This window comes from Centruroides vittatus, unplaced genomic scaffold (assembly GCF_030686945.1).
Source record: "Centruroides vittatus isolate TY-2023 unplaced genomic scaffold, ASM3068694v2 contig_351, whole genome shotgun sequence".
Taxonomy (NCBI): Eukaryota; Metazoa; Arthropoda; class Arachnida; order Scorpiones; family Buthidae; genus Centruroides; species Centruroides vittatus.
The window spans coordinates 655,790-682,005 of NW_027122174.1; the positions used below are offsets into that span (position 1 = coordinate 655,790).

At 33.3% G+C, this 26,216-nt stretch overlaps 2 long non-coding RNA genes across 2 annotated transcripts; one reads left to right on the plus strand and one right to left on the minus strand.

Annotated features, from left to right (window-relative positions):
- Positions 1 to 667: 667 nt before the first annotated feature.
- LOC136974629 (uncharacterized) lies at positions 668 to 1,167 on the plus strand. Its single transcript, XR_010880669.1, has 3 exons — positions 668 to 737; positions 821 to 910; positions 998 to 1,167. It is a non-coding gene; the product is annotated as an uncharacterized lncRNA (long non-coding RNA).
- A 23,274-nt stretch (positions 1,168 to 24,441) lies between these two features.
- Positions 24,442 to 25,070, minus strand: LOC136974630 (uncharacterized). The gene is made up of 3 exons (XR_010880670.1): positions 25,001 to 25,070; positions 24,842 to 24,931; positions 24,442 to 24,747 (listed from the first exon to the last, which is right to left on the minus strand). It is a non-coding gene; the product is annotated as an uncharacterized lncRNA (long non-coding RNA).
- Between the last annotated feature and the right edge of the window lie 1,146 nt (positions 25,071 to 26,216).

A 26,216-nucleotide genomic window follows, 5' to 3' on the forward strand; every position in this document is an offset into this window, starting at 1 on the left:
CGTAATTATTAACGTAGCGAAATAATGCGTTGTTACTAACGACAGTTTCGTGAATACGTGTCCTAGTTTGTAAGGAAAACTTTCTACATTATGCTAGATTTTAGTCAGTAAAATTACAATATGAAAGCAGATACAGAGTACTATTCAATGCACTATGTTTATGGTTTTTCATTAAAAATTCTTAACATTAACTGCAATAGTCTGAAATACAGAGTGGCTAAAAAGCGAGTTAGCTGATCTATAGATTTTTATTTTGTGAACATAAATCAGTCACTTCCAATAAAACTATTCATTTCCGATAATAGACGTGAGTATTGCAAACTGCATTTATACTTTGGTCAGATAATAACAAGAATAAAAAATAACAAAATGTTCACGGTTAACCGACTCTTATGCCACCACGTATATTACAAAATCACTTGTTCTTTTATTTGATTGCAAATTTCATAAATTATTTGTAATTACAGTTGCCCGATTTTATATGACTACAGAGAATACATCGAAATCTTTTGCCTACAATTTAAAAAATTGTGATTTGACAAATCCCAGTCATGGTATATTCGATACAATTACCATAAACATAATAAATTTTATATTCTCTTTCTGTGTTGAAAAATATATATAAATTTATATTCGGTATAAATTTTATATTCTTACTAATTTTTCAGATATACAGCTACTTTATCAGCATTCAGAAACTCTCATCATCAGAATTAAGTTTGACATACAAATTAAAGGTATAAAGTATAAAGTAATGTTAAGTGTTTTTGAATTGTGCATGACAAAATTTGCCCATAAATTTTATTCCTTTTCTGTTTAGATTTTAAATTTTATGAAGAGATTTAGCGGAATGCCTCTTGGAATTTCTGTGGGAGGATTCTTCTTCTTAAATAAAAGTTTACCTATTAAAGTAAGCTAATTCTTGTTATTCAAAAGACAAATTTTTATTATTTCTCTAACTAATTCTTGATTTATCGACATTTATTGTAACTTTCAGATGGTGGATGCTCTTTATTCTGTTTTCACAACTCTTCTCAAATTAAGAGATCTTAACAAAGAGAGTACGTGTCTACCAATAACTGCATCGAATAACACATACGACGAACTATGGTCATACGTACGATCCGCGTGAAGTGTGTTCATATTTATGGAGCACGAAATATGCCACGTCTACATATTCTAAAAACTGCTATCATTTTCATCGTGCTTGTAGATGAACACTGTACCTTTAAAATAGAAGTAATTCGTCAGTGTTATATACTTTGTATACGTTATAAGCCTCGAGGAATTTAAATTTCAAAAAATTGTATTTTGATATAGATTCTGTATTATAGAGTTTATATTTCTTCGTAAAAAGTGAAAATATATATACCATTTCCTGCGAATTATCATTTAATATTTAAAATAAATACCTGAATGTTACGGATTTGTTAAGTTAGTATAAGGCTGAAAACATATTTCTTGCGAACAATATCTGAATAATCAACAATATCACGTAACTAGAAAATAGATTATAGAATGACAGAAACATTCTTGCGATATGCAGTGAGTAATAACTTAAAGACTAGTGTAAATTGTCTTACATTTCTCTTATTTTATACGTAGTTATATAATAGTTATATTCTTTAATATCGTACATTTTAAGTAGAAAATTATGCGTGGAATACCTGTATTTTAAGAAACTACAATAACAAAATCCAAGTGTTAAAAAGTATGATATTTACGAATTTTCATAATTCTAAATGCTTACTATAGTAATAAAAGTATACTTATTTAATAGTAAATTTAAGCATTTCGCTTACTCTTTCTTATAATGGAACAGCACGAACTTCCAAATGTATACTTTATGACTAATTTCAGCAACTTTCGTGAAAACTGCAGTCAACACACCTTTCTGTAATCACTTGTTAAAAGAGGTAACATTTTAACAGAAACATCTTTTTCTGCGACATTTTTAACTCACAATTTCCTGATGTTGTATAAGATGTGATTGGCTCGTAAAAACTTTCTCGTGCTTTTATCACGTCACCCATGTTATTACTCGAATACGTGCAATGAAACTAACAAAATTGCAATAAATAAAAAGTTGAAATTATACAAATTTAGAAAAATGAGTTTTCGTTCATTTCATTCAAAATCCTAAAACTGTAAAAATGTGCCAACTGGCGATTACGATTAAACGCAAAAAGTATCGCGGACACGCCATTTTAATTCAAACACGTGCCTTATTAAGGAACGTCAAAGCGGTTTCGAACCAAAGTTTATAATTGTTGTCCGAACGACAAATAATTTTTTATAGTTGTACAGTACATTTTCGATATACCACTATTTTTCTAGTTTGGCAAAGCGTGGGGACAAATAATTAAATCAATAAATTTTTTAATTACTTAATTTTTGAGAGATTTTTACAAATAGATTGTAGAATGGAATCGTAGTCGAGGGTGTAAGCTTACATATCTCGGTCATTTTTACAATCATGCTTTGTAGAAGTTTTTGCTAGATAGCAGCTAGTGCTCTGTTTTCCCTTCTCTGGGGATGCTTCACCCACTCGACATTTGGCAATTGTGCATTATACTCGACGTAACTCATCTTTATTTACCTTACCAAATCACTAGAAATTTTAATGCTCCAAGTCACGTGTTTAAAATAGTGCTCAGTTTAACGCTACATTAACGAATTTTCGTGGAACACTTTCAACCCTTAAACACATTTAACGCATCTTTCGAGGATGGGGAAGCCGGTATTTATTCCTTTGACACGTTTAGCTCAATAAAGTGCTATAACACAAATATTTGCACGTAGATATTATAGTTTTGTGTACTATGTGTGTAGTTGGTTTATTATGCAAAGTCATAGTACAGATATATTGCTTATTTAAACAAATAAAGTCTGTGCTCCAATAAACTAATTTCGAAACGTACTTTATTTACAGATTCTCTTAATATGAATAATTGGAAAAATTATAATTGTTTAATTTTTAAACTGTATGGTCTCACAATATTGAAAGATGTGTCTGTTCTTATGTTGTAGATGCACCGTACCGTTTAGACAGTGGTACAGTATCTCGTTCGACAGCCGGATGGCCGAGTGGTCAAGGTGGTTCTGGGGAACCTGGGGTCGAATCCGAACAGGTAAAAAATCTCAGGAATTTTTCGGAGTGATCCTCATATCTAACAACTCCGAGTAAAGTCTCTGCTCCGCCAAATGGCACTACAGAGTACAAAAGAGACTGTATTTCAATCATAGGTCTGGTCTGCCACCCAGTAATCACTGAGGTGTCTGGACTTATACAGCCGATTGCAGAGACAACGTTTAGAGGCCGACGGCGATTTACAGATCGGATAGACCACGGTTCAGAAAAATTTCATTGCAGAGACAGCGATTAGAAACAAGTTATTCGACCTACTTCCTAGACTCCCTCGATAGCAGTTTACTTGAGTAGAAGTCGCCATATTCATTTGTTGGTCGTATTCTTAATTTAATAAATCTTGCAAACGGGACGAATTAAGAACCTTATTCATCTCGACAATTACGAAGAGAGAGATCGGAATAATCCTATAGAAATATATTCCGAAGACGAATTTCGGTATAGATTTTCCAAATCTGAATTCGTTCGCGTTTTAAATCATATTGGCGACGAAATTGGGCATCTAGATGGAAGAGGGTTGCCGTTAACTACCGAACAACAGTTATTGACGGCATTAAGATTTTATGCCACCGGAAGCTACCAGAGGGTAGCCGTTGATCTTATCGGAGTTCACGTCTCTACTGTATGCAGGTATCTATCAAACTATTATTAAATAAATTTTAAAAGTTTTTTGTATAGTGATAGAGACGTTTATAAGAATGAGGTCTTATTTAACGTTTGTATTTAGTTATATATTGCATTCTTTATTAATTATCGTTATATCCTTATCAGAACCATCCAAAACGTTTCAAAGGCATTAGTTCATCTGAAGAATGCAGAAATTGTATTTCCGACAATCTATTGTTCGGATTCTGTCCGAACAATAGTGTAATGTTTCATCTATTACACATGATTTTTCTGTATTATCCAAGGATAACTTTTCTGTAATAATTGGGACAATTGATTGCACTCATATACCTATCCAGTGCCCTGACAGCAGTAGAGCTCAACTTTTTTACAATAGAAAATCCTATTATTCTATTAACTGCCAGGTGAAAATTATTTACATACAATATCATCTTTACATAATTATGAGGTTAAGAAAATAAACATATTTAAGTAAAATTTCTACAAAATACAATTTTATTGTCTCCACAAATATTTTTGTAACTAATTTATTGTAGCTTAAATGACTATTAAGTATGCAATGGCCTATATATCTTTCTAACATTTTAAATAGTTATGTCTTGTTATGAAATAGTTATATTCTTGACTATTTCTTTGACATAAAAAAATAAATATATCAAATAGTATCTTTGATATCTCAAACCGATGAATATGATCTTAATGAAAATATATAATTGATGCATGTTTAAATGTATATTTTAGGTAATCTGTGATGGAAAGATGAAAATTGGAAATATTGTTGCTCGGTGGCCAGGTTCAACGCATGACAGTAGAATTTTTTCAAACAGCAGTATTAAAGAAAAACTTCACCAAGGATATTGTAATGGATATCTGGTTGGTGACAGTGGCTATCCTTGTTGACATTATTAATGTTAAAAATATTAACTAATATCTTATAATCTTAAATGAATATTTTATCAATACATTCATACTTGCCTTTCAATTGTACTATTGTACGAGCTGCTCTACAGGGAAATGACGAAGATAATTCGTTTTAAATCTTCTCCCATGCGGTTTTTTTTTACCCTAGAGTACGGTTATCATACCCCTTCTCTTCAATTACGGGATAATTTTTAATAATTTCCGCCAGGACGTTCTTTCTTCTTCCGAAAAATTCCTACACGTTTTCGACACAGTCGCCATGTTTCTGACGTCCCACGAATAATCTGATTGGCTGAATGACTCCTAAAACAAGAGAATAATGGCGAAGAAAGTAAGAGCCAATGTTTTGCCGAGATTCGTATTGATGGCGTTCAGAAATAGATTGTCGTCATCTTTGCAACGCATTTTAAACCGCGGTTCACCCAGCCAACGTCTATAGGCTGTTCTGTTGTTAAAAAATTCTTATAAAATACCTGGACCATTTCGTGAAGTCGTAGAATTTTCACGAGTAGTTGGGTTCTCCAACTTTGTTTTGGAATATCCTTTAGTTCTCGAGAAATTACAATAAAAGAGAGAAAATTAAAATAAATATGAAATTTTAAACGGCCATCTATCGACATAAATCGAATTTAAATTTCCCGCCGTCATCTGATTGGTTAAAAAAATCAATATTCCTAATTGGCTCGCGTCAGAAAAAAGTAGGTGTGACTTCTGTAAATGACGCTATCGGGAAAGCACCGATGCAACCCGAAAAAGTAAACAGCCTACGTCATTAGTCTAACGGTCCTTGTCTGACCTACTTTTTGTAAAATCAACATTAGAGTAAGCTATAGTAAGACGTAGTAGTTTATAGTAAAACGGTCTTCTCTAATATTCATAGTACTTTGTAAAGTTTGGATTTCAATTTAATAAGTATTATTTAGTTAAGAAACATTATAAATACATTATTAAGAAGGAGAATATCATAAAAACTTTATTTTTTAGTATAATACAATTTACAAAATCGAAAGTTCGTATATCGTATTATTACGAAAAAACTACATCGAAACATACAAAGTCACCTAATTTACTTAAATTCAGTTCATTATACAACTGTCGATACTCTTGCTTTCCTCAGTTTCCTCAAACAAAATTCGAAAAACTTCAATTAATCCTATAAATATTTAAGCGCCATTACTATTCGAATGATGTATTATTATATCAAGCTGAATTTTACATAATTTGTAACTGTGATTACAAATATCACTGAAAAATATTTTCGATATAAACCCTAGGCCATAATTATCAAAACACAATTCTTCAAGTATACATTTTTCTGATCGAGTAATATGTAATAATAGTTTTATCTATTATTCTTGCTATATTCTTCTTTCTATGTTCACATCCATTTAGTTTCATGTAATTACACTTTAAATGTAAAAAAAATCTACCAACAAATTAATTTGCTAATAACGGGACTACTTGCTAATTAAACTTTGTAATCATCTTTGATGTAGTTCTATGTTTTAGCACTAAATTGGTACACATGTCTAAATAACACGCTTATAAATACTAAAAAACAAATGTTTCGAAACTAGAACTACATAATTATATGCACAAATAAATTAGTAGTCCAATAATACATACTTCCACTTATATCCAAGTATTATATCCAAAGATCAGTTCTCGTTAATTGTCGAAAAAATAAATTATTTTCAACTTTTCTTTCTGAATTTAGAACTAATTCACAGTAAACTTTACGCCTTAAAATATCCATTACAATCAACGCAAAATCTATCAATCCACGTAATAAAAATTTATCGCAGTGAACTTCAAAAGATAATGAGAAAATACAAACACCAAACCACACTCCACGAAATCTGGCGCGAACTGACCATATGCAATAGACAAAACGAAAATGCTCTTGTCCAATGTCATCGGGTGACAGAAAGTTTCTAAATAAACGCTAAAAGTTTTAAAGAATTCTTCCACAAAAACCGATGAATTTAATTAATACACAATAACTAAATCTGTTTAATAAAGATTAATAATTTACCATTATAATTATGCAAATTAGATATAAAAAAGATCATTGCGCAAAATCTCCCGCGAAACATCGGATGACTGTTACGTCACGTGGCTTTGAAGCTTTTCTAAAAGCAAAACACTAAAAATTTTATATAATTATTTTACTAATCCAGTCAAATTTAAGTAATATAAAATGTCTAAATCTGTTTAATAAAGATTAGTAATGTACAAATATCTGAAAAGACCAAATATTACAAAAGGCAACACAATATTTTTTTAAAAAACCTTACAACTGCAGTTTTACAATGTAAATTTAATCAATTTATTTTTTACAATAGCAAAATGTTCTGTGTGCTTTGTACATTACTAATCTTTATTAAACAGATTTAGACATTTTATATTACTTAAATTTGACTGGATTAGTAAAATAATTATATAAAATTTTTAGTGTTTTGCTTTTAGAAAAGCTTCAAAGCCACGTGACGTAACAGTCATCCGATGTTTCGCGGGAGATTTTGCGCAATGATCTTTTTTATATCTAATTTGCATAATTATAATGGTAAATTATTAATCTTTATTAAACAGATTTAGTTATTGTGTATTAATTAAATTCATCGGTTTTTGTGGAAGAATTCTTTAAAACTTTTAGCGTTTATTTAGAAACTTTCTGTCACCCGATGACATTGGACAAGAGCATTTTCGTTTTGTCTATTGCATATGGTCAGTTCGCGCCAGATTTCGTGGAGTGTGGTTTGGTGTTTGTATTTTCTCATTATCTTTTGAAGTTCACTGCGATAAATTTTTATTACGTGGATTGATAGATTTTGCGTTGATTGTAATGGATATTTTAAGGCGTAAAGTTTACTGTGAATTAGTTCTAAATTCAGAAAGAAAAGTTGAAAATAATTTATTTTTCGACAATTAACGAGAACTGATCTTTGGATATAATACTTGGATATAAGTGGAAGTATGTATTATTGGACTACTAATTTATTTGTGCATATAATTATGTAGTTCTAGTTTCGAAACATTTGTTTTTTAGTATTTATAAGCGTGTTATTTAGACATGTGTACCAATTTAGTGCTAAAACATAGAACTACATCAAAGACCGATTAGAGGTTTTTAGAAAAACTTATCCTTTAACAATTTGATTTGATTATTATGGTTAGTGTTCCTGTGTATTGTTGTACTGTAAATTACTTCGTTTTACTATGTTAGAGAAAGTAGGTCGCACATTGGATTGAGGACTGTTCACTTTTCAGAGTGAAGCTGACCCTCTCAGTGAAGTGTGTTTTAGGGAAGTTATGCATTTTTTTTTTCTGATGCATGCCAATGATGAATATTGATTTCAAAATTAAATATTGTCAATGACGATCTCATATGTAATAAATCTGAAGATGAATATAAAAATATTTCTACATTTTTTTCATTGTTTTGTTGTGTCTTAAAGTTTAATTTATTTAAATTTATTATACGTAAAGTAAGTTTATTTACCAAATGCTAATATTTTAAACCGCTTTAATATTTCGGTGTAAATTTGAACAACGAATTTTAAAATTTTAAATAAAAGATATACTGAAATTTTCTTTTATTTACGATAATTACGTCACTTCTACAAAAAGTAGAACACGAGACGACCTTCACCCACATTTCAGTCTGGGGGGAAAGACCGCCAGGCGTCGTAGTTATAAACATAACAACCTTTACGTCAGCTACCGTTGTGGATGAAATTCGTTAACTGTCAATTACATTTTCTTGCATTTGATTCGCAAGTTGGAAAAAAATCGTCATTACTTAAATGCTTAAAACTTTAAAAAATTATATAAAATTGAAAATAATCAAAACTTTTGAAAAAATCGTATCGGATGGAAAATCAAAAAAGAATTTAATATAAATTTGAAAAAAAGAATTTTAGCAAAAAACTACCGCGAAAAAAATTCACATATAAAAAAATTATGTGACAATAAAGAACGATTTTTTCTTTACTAGACGTAACTGTTTAAATTTTTTTTTCCTAAACGGAAACGAGAAAAACGCGTGGGAAAATTCTTAAAAATTTTCCACGCTTCTTCTCCACAACTAAGTGGTAGCGCGGCGTCTGACTGTTCCATTGTTAAGAGGTTAAACGTCGTTTAACGTAAACTCTGTCTCTGCAATCGGCTGATAAAGTCGAACCCGAGTTAAGTGCTGTGGCTCTGGTTCTGGGGATACAACCCAATGGGGACCATCCATCCTCACCTTCCTCGCTCCCGGGTCCAACCCTTTTACCTTCACATACAGTTTTGGTGCAACGTGTACTGTACTTAGAGTTCTCTACCATAGAGATGCCAGCTCTTATAAACGGTCAGCTGGGGTCTCCTTTCCTAGAAAAGGGGCTCGGCCCAGTGCATCCATTGAGTTTATAGGTTGAAGAGACTGATCAGTTTCCTCATCGATTACTTTAGTTTCAATAAGTTTCCTTTACTTGCTGCAAGCATTTGAAGTACTTGTTTGGAAGGCTACTTGGTCAGCTCCCAACAGCACATCTGCAAGAACGTTCCAAGGGAGTGGGTGTATACATATACCTTCAAGACAGCTCCTCTGGGGTCTCCTAACAAACCTGACACTCAGGACTATAGGAGGATTTGCATTTATGCAATTCATCTACTAGTTGGTTAGTGTTTCTATGTGGGTAAATCTGCCATCACTTCTTATAGACAGGTGTTTCCGACCCTTTCGGTGTGGACGTACTTTGGACTACATTGCTCTACAACTGCAAGGACCATTATCACTCTTAGCGCACAGGACTCTTTGTTTGGACTCATCTCATCAGTTTACAGACCAGGAACTCCCTAAATACCCCTGCTCTTCTATTTCACTACTTAACTTCGGTTCTACCTACGTCTCAGTCAACCTAAGTGACTGAGTTTGTCTTGTGCACCGGACAGATTCTTTGGATTTTTTTTCTCTCATTTTTCGTGTATTGGTCTTTCTCTATTATTGGAGCTAAAGTTAAAGAAAATTTTCTAGAAAAGGCTTATCGAACTGTTGACGAGGTGAAAGGGTACTTTACCTCAAATCCGAAGGATACACTCCAATCTAAAGAGCACCTTCGCTATGTCACTGAACAGTTTACCAGAGTTATCAATTTAGCGGTGACTGTATTGGAAAACTACAACATTTCATACAGACTTGAACAACAGTTGAACTTCATGGCATCTAAGGAGGATATAATAAAGATAACATCTGAACAAAAGGAGAGTGTATTTGCCTACATATTGGAGGTTAGAGAGAAAAAAAAATTTAATTTAAGTAAAGCTATTTCTTTTAATTCTCCGAACCGGGAAGAGGTTTCAACTCCCAGGTTCAGTGAGAAGCTTAAGATGAGCATTTGCGCTGCACAGGCTGCTTTATTTTTTAGCCCATGTCATACCATATTAGTCTATAACGGAAACAGTAAGAGCAGCTGAGAGGATACTAGAACTCTACTAACTAATAGCGTAAACCCCACAGACTATGGGAATAGAAACTCTGCGCCTTCGTAAAATTAACAATGGAGGGGTGGCTGTTGATCTCCCCAATAGAAAAGACGCTGAGGTCCTAGAGTCATCGCAACGTAATACAAAGTGAAACTAGCTTGTTTACACCAATTCTGGATGATGCACCGAGTTTAATAATGCCAGTAATATCCTTGGGGCTCCCCCAAGGATATTACTGGCGTTAATACGTAAATACATATTTACAGCTAAAGCATCGGGCCGATTTTACCGTCGTGGCACAAAGCAAAGAGTTCAGACAGATATATCGGTGGTTCAATGGTAGACTAGAAATTGAAAAATAAGAAATATAAATCGAAAAATAAGCTCCGATTCCCGTCCGATGCAATCGGGGCCTAATTTTCGATTCGTCCAGTCGAATTCATTTTGTTTTATGGCAGTATCGAGCCAACTTATCGAAGACAAGTGCAAAGCAGATACCAAAAAGCACAAAGACGTTTACGTTTCTAAAACTTTGCATGAGAGAAATGAGCAGTGTGTTGTAGTTCGACATCGCAATCAAAACGAAAAATAGGGTAAATATTTGTAAATTCGCGATAAAGTTAATTATTCTTTAATTATCGTACATGTATTTCGTAAATGGACGTGTGAACTACACTATTAAAGAGATCATACTTTGAAGATACAGCATTGCCTTTTGTCATTACGAATATATTTATATCTTTGTTTCCTAGGAGTTGGGAAAACCTACAGTTTCCTACAGTTTTTTCAGCACATATATCTCGCTTGACTGTGGTTTCTAAAAGAAATAAATATATAATGCATATACAGCCAAGAGTTATCTTTTAAGAGAAGTGAACAAAGTTAAATAAAAGCTTTACGTAACAGAGTGATAGCAACAAAATGATACATGTCCATTGTGTCATCTATCCCGTACTTAAGGGAAAATTTCCTAACGCTTAAAAGTGAAATGCCTAACTTATCTAACATTTAATTCGTTTGGTTTTTGTATTTTCTACTCTCATTATACTTTGTAATATACGGTGTGCATGTTTATGCGTCCATTTTTTGAGCATTGCGCATCAAATACAATTGGCTTTACTTCGTGACTTAATTAAATGATAAACAAGTTTTTTCAGTTTGGATACCTGACATCGATTTTAATCCAAGCGCTCGCTTTGCTAAAATACTATTTTTAAGTCTTCCGTGAAGCGCTAGGAACTTTAATGTCCAAGTTGCATCTTTAAAGTAATGGCCCGTTTAACGCTTTGTTATCGTTAACAAAGTTTGATGAAACACTCGCAGCTTTATCTTCAGATTTAACGCAACTTTTAACGAATGATGATGTAACTAGTCGATATTCCTGTTGGATTTTAAGTTCAATAAAATACTTTCATATTAAATATTCTACATAAGTGTAATATATTTTTAATTATGCACGTAGTTGGTTTTTATGCATATTCATAACATAGCTGGAGGGTAATGAACAGCTGTCATCTATCGACTACATTAAAAATACCGAACTACAAATACATTTTTACTTTAGACGGTAATATTTTTTTGAATTTGATCGTAATCATTAATCGGCACATTTCTCTAATTTCAAAACTTTGAATGAAATTAATAAAAACAAACTTTGTAATTTTGCTTAATTTAAACTTTTTAATCGTATTAATTTTCTACACTTACATTATACGAGTTTAACTAATAACAACATTGTGTGACGTGATACAGCTACGATAACGTTTTGAATGAGCCTGAGATATGACCCTGTTTAAGGATATTTAATATCCTTAAAATCATGGATCCATTTTTAAGCAAATTTTTATATAATATCCGTGGCAATAGTTAGAAAAAACATGGCAGCAGATACGGATCGAACGATGTTCTGTATCAACAAATGGATGAGAATCTGAACACTCAGTTGCCAAATGATAACATCCGATTGTAAAAGGAGAGGAAAGTAAGCGGCAATCCTTCGTCATTCCGACTGCCGATCACGTGATCACTTCCAGACGAAATGCATAAAAGGACGAGACATGGAAATTGTCATAATGTTCCACTAAATTAACGTTGAACATAAGTGCGTCTTAGAAGCGTTCGCCTTCGTCCGAGGAGAAGAATCGCTCTCCATACAAGGATCAAACTCGTCAAATCCCAAGCGGACTGCAAAGAGGACAACGCCATATACTCCGTTGTGGTCAACGATCGGCATTTACTCTCTGAGGTATTTCGACAGACCTTTGTAAACGCTCTCTCCACGTTGGAGAAACTACGAATAGCCTCGCGGCATAAGCCACCTCATTCTATAATCGTATGTTAATCGTATCTAATCGCCTAATCGTCTGTATACCTTAGAGTTATAGAGTATATTAAACTTTATTTGTTATATTAATTATTATGCCTTTGTGTCCTTTATCATAACTTAAATTTATCCTTGTATACTAGTACATTTATCAATTAACAGGACTTATTATACTGGAAAATTATGGATGCAGATATTTAATCTTACAGATCAAAAATAATGTTTTTTATTTACGTCAATTATATGAACATATAAATATAATCAGACAAACAGAAAGAATAAATAACAATACCGGAAGGGAAATCCACCAATCCTGGAGAAGCATTATAGAAGGGGAGGGGGAAAGCATAAAAGGAGAGATTTGGAATGAATTGTAAATATAGATTAAGTGAAAAAGAATAATCAAAGATGTAAGTAGTTAATGTAGAAATTTTAGATGAAATTGCGATTATAAATTTAATAAGATTAATTACGATGTATAAAAAATAGGTATACGTTTCGAATTATTTGGTTAATGTGGATTACAAGTACATTTGAATCTTTAAAGAAGTTCGGAAATACAGAAGCTGTAAGAATTTTATTATTTTATTGTCGGGAAATTAATGTGTTTATTTTAATTTTTAATTATAATTGTAACAAAAAAACATTTTAATTGTTAATTGTAGAAAGTGCTTTTTGAATGCCTGCCGAGGAGGGACAAACGAGTCCGAAACACAAGCTTAAAGTGTTAGTTCGGGTGAACTAGATAAAAAATAATATTTCTGATCTGTAAGACTAAATATCTGATCCATAATTTTCCGGTATAATAAGTCCTGTTAATTGATAAGTGTACTAGTATATAAAGATAAATTTAAGTTTATTTGTTACAGTTAAAATCCTCTCCGCTGTCTCTCATTCGGCACACGGCACCTTATCGACTTTCCCACTCGATCGTTTAACGAGCCCTCCTACTCATAAATTGCGTTAAGAATCGCGAGTTAGGACACGATTTAAATTATCCTAAACTCATCCTAACTGGTGTCGGCCCTTTATTATGCGCCATCCGAAGACAACGCCAGCGGGTCTCGCCGACCTGTTGCCGTGTAAGTGGCATTCGGGGAACAGCCCCTGCGCTCCCGGCTTCTCGCAAGCCCATCACATCTTATACATCAGATAATTACGAAAAACGGCTGGTTAAATCGAGTTAAAGAATAGTCGTGAAATGGCTTTCTAACGAAACGTTAACGCTATTGTCATTACTAAACAGTGCGTTGGGTGATGTTTTCACCAAGGTCGGTGATATTAGCCATAAGGGAGACATTTGCAATTTTCTCTTGTTCCACTATAAAAAAAATTATCGAAATGATTAAATTCACTTTTAAATAATCATACTTTTAATACTATAGTAAACATTTAGATTTGTGATAAACTGTCAAGTTAGCTACCATTTGTTAGAAATTGTTAACTTGTATACAAACTAGCAGGTAGGCCCGGCGTTGCTCGGGCAAAAGTAACGATAGCGAAGACTAAGATTATTACGTTACAGTCACAAAAAAAGAGAGTAATTTCATCAACGAACTAAGTATTTCTAAAGAAAGGTCGAATTTGAAAATCGAATGTTCTAAAGAAGAAAGGTCGAGAAAAACCGAATCTGTTTAAATTTGAAAATCGAATATGTTCCAACATATTACTCTTTTTCTTTTTTTTCCAGCGCCCGTAAATCTTGCCCGTCGCTTTCTCTCGTTCTCCATTGTTACTTAACACATTGGTACTTAAATCTGGTACCCTAACTGTGTACCAAATTTCAACTTTCAACTCCTAACCGTTTGGGCTCTGCGCTGATTATTATTATTATTATCAACTCGTCTCGATAATATATATAATAGATATTACAGGCGTATTTTTCTACTAAAGTACAAACCGTACAGAAAAATGCGATAGAATACGCATGTATCTTTAAGTTATTACATACAGTATTTCGTAAAATTATTTGGGAGCACTCGAATTTGTTTTTCAAGAATTAATAAAGGATTAATCTCCAAAAGAAACTATAAATAGTTCTTTATCATTCCATTCAACTTTTGATTACTTAATATTACTGAGTATTCGGATATTAATTGAACGAAATATACTTTCGGCTAGATTAATCACTTAATTAATCTTCAGAATTTAAATACATATAAACGATAACAAGCACTAAGTACAGTACATACATACATCTATTGGGTTGATCGAAAACGTACGAAATCTTTATGCAAATACAACGTTCTTGATATTATTTTTTCGGTCTTTCGGGGTATACAAAAGATATAACAATTATTAATTACTTTTACTTTATAGTTACAATATTCGTTTTTAAACATGATAAAAATGACCACATTGTTTTGAATATATCGACGTGGCCTATTTCGTGCTTCATAAATACGAACACACTTCACGCGGATCGTATGTATGACCATAGTTCGTCGTGTGTGTTATTCGATGCAGTTGTTGGTAGACACCTACTCTCTCTGGTCAGATCTTTTAATTTCAGAAGAGTTGTGAAAACAGAATAAAGAGCATCCACCATCTGAAAGTTACAATAGAACGTCGATAAATCGAGTAATGATTGGATAAATAATAAAAATTTGTCTTCCGAATAATAAGAATTGGCTTACTTTAATAGGTAAATCTTTATTCAAGAAGAAGAATCCTCCCACAGAAATTCCAAGAGGCATTCCGCTAAATCTCTTCATGAAATTCAAAATCTAGAAAAAAAGAAACAAAGATTTTGGAAAATTTCCAAATACACAATTACTGTAATATTAATCGATACCTTTAATTTGTGTGTTAAGCCGAATTCTGACGATGAGAGTTTCTGAATGCTGGCGTAGTTGCTGTAAATCTGAAAAATTAGTAAAGTGTTGCGATTAATTAAAATATAATATTTATCATAAATGTATGGTTATTGAATCAAATGTCAGGATATTGTATGGTTTGTCATAGCATAATTTATGTTAACGTTTATGTAAAATTCTCTGATGTTTGTTCTAAACTATACAAAATTAGTCATTTGAACAAAATCATGATTATCTTTGGCTAGAAACAAGAACTTCCTATCGATGGAACATTATGCTGGTGTTGGGGTGCAACAACACGAGCATAATGTTCCATCTTATCTTCCAATTCCATGATTCCAAATATGGAATAGAATTCGCTTCGGTTTTTTGTTCCATTCACTGGCATTTGAAATTTCTCATGAACTGTGCCCGAGGAAGACCCCGAAGGGGTTGAAAACGTTAGGAAAGTGTTGTAGAAAAACCTATCACTGGATTATAAAGGTTTTTTCGTGGAGTGAAGAATTATAATGTAGAAAGTTTTAACAAATTATTTTATTCGATTTTAACAGAGTTTTTACTGCGTATACACGAAAACTGACGATTTATATAATGTTAAATAAAAGCAAAATCATTGTGCATAAAATAATCGCTTCCACTTACCGAAGAAGTTAGTCTAGAAAATGCAAATGAGCCTATAACGCATATTAAACAGAATACAAGAAAAAAAGAACCAAAGTGGACTTTTTGCTGTAACGAATTCGATTGTTTTTCGTGGTTAAAAAGTAACATATAAAGAAGTAAGCACGTTATGTGAATGATAAGAAAGTATATAATTGCTGTCAAATTGCTCCATTGTTGATTCACTTGCTGAAAGATTTCCCATAGATCTGTGTGTCTTTTTATAATGTCGTCTACATTACTCTTTAAGCGACTAGTGTGTCTGTCGATCGAATCTAACTCGATCTGTAAATTCTGGAATTGATCCGACAAGAACAAGAACATAATAAGAAGTAAGGCTAATATAACGTTACTTTCTCCAGAACAGATTAAATGGCAGTGAAAATTAAATGCGCTACACCATATTGAAATTAGAGAAGAATTGCTGGAATTCTGAATTTTTGGATAATACTTTAAACCTAAAGTAAGGCTCATTAAAATATTTGAAAAAAAGTGTAAGGAAAGAAAAAGTATTGATACAAATTGAACTTTTTCATGAAAGTTTTCGTCATTTCCATACGCGATCTCGTTGTCTTCCCATTTGAATTTGTTTCTTTTCAATATACTAAATGTAATAGCGTAAATCGATGACATCATAATTCGAAATAATCTTTGGAAGTATTTGTTTGTATCGTGATTTTTTAGTATGGTTCCACATAACGCTTCGTCATCGAAGAACAAGACGCAAGTATGACCTACCATTACCCACAAAATAAGTTCTATAAAGTTTACGTAATAAGCCATGTACTTTCTGTTCTGTCCATTATGGCAGGCACATAGCAACAAAGGTTCCAATCCGAATATTTTAGCCACCGAAATAATGGGTCCGAGTTGGCAATGAATGTTATTGGAAATATTCTTGCGAGTGCAATCTGCAATCTCTACAATTGTGTTTCTCTCGCTCATTTTACTTATCTAAACGAAAAATTATGTATGACCGGAACTAAAACGCAGTTTAAAATTTAGAAACTCGTACGCAGCAGTAAGCGGCAAAGACGACGCTGTAGTATGAGACAGCAAATTTATCTACGCAAGCTTCTAGATGCCCGCGACTATCGAACAACGAATTACCTTAATGTATTCGTCTTATGCAATTGTGACAAAATTTATACCGTATCTTAGAAATTCTTCTCGCGCATATATTTGCTGAACAAACTAGTTTAGAAATTTTATACCGTTTCTCGTTTAGGTTAAGTCGTTAATATTAAAATCCGTAATTAATGGAGACATTTTTCAAACGTCGGTGGTTGTATTCCAAGAAGAGCTAATTAGGTATTAATCATTATTTTGAGAAAGACTGCGTGTAATAATGTAAATTATTACTAAATTATTTCTATTAAAATATATGATCCTTCGCTCTTTATAGATTAAATAAGAATTTTTAATTAATTTATTCGTCGAATGGATGAATAAATCGATCTCAGTATACGCTGTAGTATAATTTTCAGAATTAATTTATCTACAGTTTTTAAATAATTTTTACATCAATTTCTTCTCATTGGTGGATAATGTAAATTATCTAAGTGAATGTAAGTTTTTGTTTACTTTTCGTAATTATTCAAAATAACCGAGACAAATATTTTTCTCTTATTTTGGCTAGCAGACATTGCGCCGTGTCTTTATGATTTCGATTATTACGGTTTATTGTAGGAGTTTATCACTTTTAAGACTTATTTAACTTTAGTTTTGTATTATATTCTTTCTATTTTCGATGCATTTCGGCATAAAAACTGTTAACCTAACGCTTTCTTATTTATTCTCGAACACAGATTTCTTAATGCAGGCAGATTCAAATCCTTATTCTTTCTTTTCGCGAAAACATAATATGCGAGAGACCGGTCTTGACGAATTTGTCCTTGCAGTCTTGGCCGACGCAATGTCGAATCGACCCCCTTCGGTCCCGTGGTGCCGAAGCATAGGGGCTCTTCGCGCATTGTCACAAATGTATCCTGTATTTAAATGTTTAAAACAAATAATGAAATTATTAATTTCCAGATTAGTACACCAGGCGTAGGCCGGGTTCATAAAAGTACCCGTGGTAGTAATTGCTACAGCTGGCGTTATTAATCGTAAATTTCAAGAATGTATGTGATAAAACTCATTTTAAGAACATTATCGGAATGACTGTAAATTACGAGGCATTTATGCCTTTGTAAATGGCGAGTTTATAGAAAAATTATTAGATTTAGTTTGAAACTTCCGGCTTATACAGTAATGTGATTAATTTTAAAGCCTGTGGCGAAGGCAACATTATGTATAGTACTTAAATTATTTGTTCTGTTCGAAATGTAGCGGACAAAGCTATGGAGAAATTTAGTAACTCTCAAAACAATTTTATGTATGAGCGAAGAAAAACAGATGGCTCGACAACATCAGATACAAAGTAACGGTCAGCCTTAGCGCCGGCGTGATGTCGCTGTAATCAGCTACGCCTCTTAAAAGACATCGTTAACATTGATTCTTGTGAAACCGTGTTGTAATATTCTTCGAAGTATCAAACACAAATTCGTGTTAATAACAACCACTTGGCTTTTTTCCACCTTTATTTAGTTGATACGGTACACGTTTCGGGCCTTATGCCCCTCATCAGTCAACTAAAATAATGTAAAATAATGTAAACAGCGTTTTTACCGACAAGTTATATAAACATTTAAACGTATATAACATACCAGTTCTTCCCCCAGTATGGCACTTGTACACGGTAAGTTTGGACATTACAAACTCGAGAATAAAAGTTATAAAATTCTTGTACATCTATTTTGAGTTAAAAAGTACAACTATTTAATATAACAATAAATTTAAATTAACTATGAATAAAACTGGGACTTTGTTGTTCTCTTGTACTTCTTAGTAGAGATGGTTAATACACAGTACATTTTCAAAGGTCGTTCGAGCACTTTTGGCTCGTTTATGTTGAAACAGAATCCAGAAAATTTCTTTAAATATTTATACTTGTATTTTTATTTATACAATTTTCTGAGTTAATTATAGCAAAACTTTCTTTAAACTTTCTATTATATATGTCTTTTTCTTTATACAGAATTTTGGTGTTGTCCTTGTCAATATTACAATTATTTATTAAGCAGTGGTCGTGGAAAACGGATTGCATCCTTTGGTGCTTCATATCAGCTATATGTTCTTTTATTCGTATTTTTAATTTCCGTTTTGTTTCTCCGATGTAGGTATGTGGCGTGCAGTTCTGTGGGATTTTCTTTACTTTGATATCACCTAAATAGGGGCTAACTATACATAAGTCTTCCCGAGATGCATCCTCCTTGGTCGATCGCTCACGAGTCTCGTTGCCATAACCAAATAAACCAAATCAATTCTAATAATTTTTCTATAAACGCGATATTCACGTGGACACGTTTAACCACCAAGAAACTAGACACTGATTTCATCTCCCCTTATTAACTCATAAACCCATTGCCCCGAACTTCCTTCACCCACATACCTACATCGGAGAAACAAAACGGAAATTAAAAATACGAATAAAAGAACATATAGCTGATATGAAGCACCAAAGGATGCAATCCGTTTTCCACGACCACTGCTTAATAAATAATTGTAATATCGACAAGGACAACACCAAAATTCTGTATAAAGAAAAAGACATATATAATAGAAAGTTTAAAGAAAGTTTTGCTATAATTAACTCAGAAAATTGTATAAATAAAAATACAAGTATAAATATTTAAAGAAATTTTCTGGATTCTGTTTCAACATAAACGAGCCAAAAGTGCTCGAACGACCTTTGAAAATGTACTGTGTATTAACCATCTCTACTAAGAAGTACAAGAGAACAACAAAGTCCCAGTTTTATTCATAGTTAATTTAAATTTATTGTTATATTAAATAGTTGTACTTTTTAACTCAAAATAGATGTACAAGAATTTTATAACTTTTATTCTCGAGTTTGTAATGTCCAAACTTACCGTGTACAAGTGCCATACTGGGGGAAGAACTGGTATGTTATATACGTTTAAATGTTTATATAACTTGTCGGTAAAAACGCTGTTTACATTATTTTATATTATTTTAGTTGACTGATGAGGGGCATAAGGCCCGAAACGTGTACCGTATCAACTAAATAAAGGTGGAAAAAAGCCAAGTGGTTGTTATTAACACGAATTTGTGTTTGATACTTCGACATCGTTAACAATCAACGAATTTCAAAATCAGTTTGTTGGAGTACGGGGGTTATTTACTTAAATAAGCAATAAATATCAGCTACAACTACTTACATATATTAGGTGTTATATTTTTTATTTAAGTATTTTTGGGCATTTTATTGAACTTAAAATACGCAAAGAATAATGTCCGGCTTTCAATTTTTGTTAAGAGTTAACAGACGCGTTAAACCAGTTTAAAACCTTGGTGTTTTACAAAATTGTTTTAGTGATATCGCATTACCAGCAACGAAGCGTTAAAGTTCTTTAAAAATTCTATTTTCGAATATTAAAGTTTCTAACGGCTCTTTAAACAATTCGGCAGCGAATTGGTCAATTTTTCCAGCAACGTTTAAAACACAGGCGCGAACAGAAGTCGCCATTTGGAAGAAACGTAGTAAGCGCGTTGCTTAAAGTTGTAATTCGACCAAGTGTTTCTGTTTTTTATTTATTAATGTTTTTGATTAACTCGGAAGCTTGGCATAAGTGTTACTCGCCTCTTTGTGCATTAGAACAGCTTTAAAATCAACGATAGGAAATAAATTTTATATTTAATAAGAGAAAAGTGTTTTAAACTTATTTACCCTCCACGACACATTACTTCTAGGGCCGGATTTACATAAGGGCATTTGGGGCCTGTGCCCAGGGCCCCCACAAAACTGAAAAAAAAATTATGTTTAAACATAATTTTTTTTTCTATTACCGCGACAGCCTAGTGTGGCCTAATCACGAGGGCAACAGGCAGAGAAAACCAAACCCCGGACCTACGAAACATCGGAAAATTTCGGGAAAAAATTTCACATAGGTATTTTTCAGTTAAATTAAAATAATTAGTTTTACACAATAAAATATATGTATGTTTACAATAACCTTATTTTTAAATGAAATTTACAACTTCCTAGTTCAAATCTAATTGAAAGTACAGTATTTTGTGTAAATTTTCTAAATCATCAAATTTGCCTACTCTTAAAGGGGGACCCCCACCGAATTTGTGCCCAGGGCCCCTGGATTGGTAAATCCGGCCCTGACTACTTGTAACCCAAATAAAACGTACCGAGTAGTAGAACTGAATGTTTACTATATGTAAATTTACATTTTTATTTTTATTTATTAAATACAGAAGAATAATTAAAAGTGCTTCTTACAGAAATCACAACTTACGAAAACTGAACTTTTAACTTTAATTAGTTTTAGTAGGATATCGGGCGAAACATTGACACATAATAAGAGAATTTTTTATGTTACATCTCGTAGTAAAGCTAAAATTTTTCATTTTTGACAATTTCCAACGCCACAAGACTTAGCTTATCTCGGTAAAAAAATTAGATATTGCAAAAATAAAAACTTCAGCAACGAGTTGCGAACTTTTCCCGGCTGTTATGAGATTCTGTTTAAAAAATGACTTTTATATTTTTAATTTTAATGAATACAAGTGTTTGTGGTGCCATCTGTTATGAGATGTTATCGTAAAAAGTTTTTAAATGATTATAAAATGGCAAAACGCTTAATTTTGTGAGTAGAGATGAGTTTTATATTTAAAAAATTGTAAAACGAGTTAAATCTTCGTTAAGTCCTTTCGAGACATGACGAGTGACCCCTTTATTTCCTCACCCTCTCGACTTTTAACCACCGAAATTTAATAACATCATCCCTTTATATATAAGCTACGACCATTGTAAATTTCGTTTCTTAATCATTGCCCCATCTTGAAATATAAAACGAAATAAACGCTAATACTCACACACGCGCGAGAAAAACGGTCCAAATATTTAAACTCGGCACCCTGGAAACCACTTAAAACATATTTTGTGCCGGCGGGAAATCTTGTATTATGCAATTTTTCTATTCGAATGCCACCGTACCGCCGGTCCGATAGGAAGAAGGAACTGCTGCGGAAAGGGGTTGAAGTTAATTCGACCGAAAGTGGTCGCTGACATCCTCTCGGAAAAAAGAATGGTCACGACTACTCATTAATATCGGTATACTATTAATATTTGAAAAGTGATCCGTGTTGGATAGGTTGTGATGTCCCCGCGTGTGATGAAACTTGCTAACCTTGTTTAAATAAAAAAAATTCCCGTAAAAATGCGAGAATTGCTTTTATGCAATCCCATAAAAAACTGGTGAAAACAGGTCGAAAAGTAAAGCTCAGCAAAAACATCTCGGTAAAGGAAACTTTTGAAAGTTGTAGCATAGACGAAGCCAATTTGACAGTAAGACTCGGCGTGTGAATAAAGTGCACATCACACAGACTACGGCTGAAGGAAATGTTGAATGAAACAATGTCGCCACGATAATAAATAGGAAAAATAAACATGGGTACAGAAATTGACTTCCGGCACTATTTTGTGTCTCCAAATCGTTGCACGTACAGTACTGTACGTACATTAATTTGGCCGAATGGTAGAACATCTTAAGCGGGTGAAGGAAGTTCGGAGCAATGGGTTTATGAGTTAATAAGGGGAGATGAAATCAGTGTCTAGTTTCTTGGTGGTTAAACGTGTCCACGTGAATATCGCGTTTATAGAAAAATTATTAGAATTGATTTGGTTTATTTGGTTATGGCAACGAGACTCGTGAGCGATCGACCAAGGAGGATGCATCTCGGGAAGACTTATGTATAGTTAGCCCCTATTTAGGTGATATCAAAGTAAAGAAAATCCGGAAAACTGCACGTGGCCAGTCCGTTGCACCGCCCGAACCCACTACCGACTACTGGTGTTTGGTGCTTTTATCCACTGGATTACTGCGGGGTACTTATTGGGCTAAATTTTGAAAAACTTATAGACCTATAAATTTACTGTCGTCCGTCTGCTGTCTATCCCTAATCTCGAGAATGGAGTTAAATACATAAAAGTTGAGACCACCATACGGATATGTTAGGGGCTGAGACCCCAATTACCTATATCCGAACTTCCGATTTGTACCGCGAGTCACGTTATTTCAATTCAAAAATTTTGCCCCGAACAGAGTAAGATACATAACCGGCACGACTCTATTGCTAACAGGAAAAGTATGATGTGCGGGGCAAAACACTACTCCATTCCACGCGGGAAAATGCTATATGCTACCTGTCGCAGTAATGGCGTAATGGGCCTTTACGCGAAATGCGATATAGGCGCCATTACTAATGGCGTCTATTTCGCATTTTATCATTGTCGCAGTAATTAAGTGAATATAATATGTGAGAGTCTGAAATTTTTAGAGAAATTATTCTAGAAAATTAATAGAAAATTTTTTAAAGTTTAATATAATAATTCGAAATTTTTATCAAAGTTACACATCAAACAGAAGAAAGAAGAAATGTTTCCTGTGTTGACAGTCAGTTCCTGAGTGAGATCTTTATCTCCCATGACTAAAAAGCCGACTGAAACCCAAAAGACTCATCACGACACCCATTCAGATGATCTCAATTCTTAATCTCTATTGGAGGAGAAAGAAAAGTATAAGTAGGGGATTCGTGCTAAACTCGGGGCATTTCAGCACTCGGCATTTCCGCGCCTCAGCATATCTCCTCCATAATGAAAGACTAGTGCCATACTTCCTCAGATTGAACTTCCGCCCAGAGTACAGAAAAGTTAGCAATCACATTATAATGAGGTAATATATTTAGATTTTTAAGCTCTCCCTCATTTCCCATATCAGAGATTTAGTACATCTGTTAACGTTTTAAGTTAGATGGAATATTTAGTCATTTTATTTGTAATTTCTTTTACTTTTTACGTTATTAAATTTTGTTGTGTATTTCCTCGTTAACTAAATGTCGTTGGTTTCGTTATCGATAAGACATCCTATCGACTTATCCACGCACTCCCCACTCGCTAAATCTTAAACCCTCCTATGATTTTGTACGGCCGTCGTCACTCGGACGTCACAGATATCTAAGTAGAAGTGAACTTGAGTTAGGGCGCGTATTTTAATTACCCTAGCTGGTGTCGGGAGCCTGATAGGAGACGGTGGTTATACGATCGTTCGTCCCCACCTTTTATTTTATAAACATTAAATGCCATCCTTCGACGTAGAGGGTCAGTTGCTAGACTGGACAGCCGATTAAGCGGTACAAGAGTACTTTCCCAACTCCGTACCCCCGGCTAACCCCTCACAAATATAGGCTATATAAAATTATATTTACTTTATTAGTATATTTTAACACATTTATATCGAAAATACGCAAATCCGTGTGCATTTTCCAAATAAATGAATAAAAGATTTCGGACGAAAGAAAAAGAATATAATTTTGTTATTTACAAATTAGTTATAAAATACGCACTCTTGCATTTTCAAATATCATTTTATTCGTGTGCTAGACCACTAAGAAATATTTTGATTGTTAATTGTTTACGAATATTCATAAACTTTGTCAGTTTCTTATTCGTATTATTTTTACGCTCGACCTATGGTAACAGTAGACGGACGGAGCTTCGTTCTACGATAAGTATCACAATTGCCATACGTCAGTCAAAACAGAGAACTGTTCGAGTTCAAAGAGGATTGAATTCTAATTTTGCATTTTGTGCCTTTAGTCAGGTCTCTGATTTGCAGTAGAGTGGAAAAGGAAGAATAAAGAGTTTCTACTACCTAAAAGCAAAGAGAGACATTAAGTTACTGTTTAATAGATTAAAATACTAATGATATATTTATATTAATGAGTAAGAAAAGTAAATGTGCTGACTTTTATAGGAAAGTCTCGTTTAATAAAGAAAAATCCTCCGATGGAAACTCCAAGAGGTGATTTCCCGAATCTCTTCATAAAGTTGAGAATCTGAAAAAAATCTTTCTTGAAAAAACAAGAACTATAAATAAATTAATAAATTAATAAAAATGGAGTTACCTTTAGTTTGTTCAGTAAAGTTAAATTCACAGATGAGAATCTTTCGATTGATATGAAATTGCCGCGCATCTAATTAAATGGACATTATTCATTTTATTTTCTAAAATAACGTTAATCTTCAATAAATTTAAAAAACGGTTGAATTATTGTTAAAAGAATAGTAAAAATATCCGCTTATTTTGACACTCAGCTGTTTATATCGCAGATTACACAAGAAAGACAGAAGACGGTAAATATAAGGGACGTTCAAACGAAAGTAAAAATCGGGTTATAAAACAGTTATAAAAGTGTTTGTTCAAAAGAAGGCTCGGGCTCCGTGAGCATTGAGACAGTTAACAAGCCCACGAATACAGTCCTCGAAGAACTGGGTTGGCAGCCGAAAAACCTGACGTTCGTTACCTCTCGAACCTCATAGTCCGAAGCCAATGGACGTCCCTTGATTTGTTTTTAAAAATGTCCAGAAATGTAAAGGTCACAGGGACTGAGATCGGGCCTATATGCGGAATGTCTTAACATTTCCCATCCGAAACGGTGCAACGTGTCTGTGGAGATCGGGTGGTGCGCGATTGTTTCTCGTCTGCTGCGGTTTCGCATCGTGACAATGCACGACCGCAAAGCGCCCGTTTCTCCACAGACACGTTACACCGTTTCGGATGGAAAGACTTAAGACAACCGACGTGTAGTCTCTATTTTTTGACCTCTTAATAAATTTCTTCAGGTACAATATGTTCATTCGCCGCAAACGTAAGGTTCGAGAGGCAGCAGACAGCTCAGTTGTTGGAAAAATGTATTCGTAGGCTTCTTCAATGTCGGATAATGCTCGTGGACACTTCTTTTGAATAAACACATTTATTATTGTTTTATAATCCGATTCTCTTCATTCGAACATTAACAACAACAATACTAAATTGCCTGGCAATTAATTATTGTAGTATTTATGTTTAAATTTTATCACGGAAATAACATTACATTCAGCAAATGGAAAATAGAAAAGTGTTGGCAAAAGACATTTCTGAACGTTTGTGAGAGATGCCGAGAGAACAGACTTGAATTTTGACATTCAAAGCGAAATTTTGGTTTATATTTACGTAACCTTCTTTTAATATCGCGTAATTTGATAGTCTACGACTCTTCTAACTGATAATTAGTGTATAAGCGTATCGGCTTGAAGTATATTTTAACATGGATTTCATAGAGAAATTTCTCAGCTGGGATC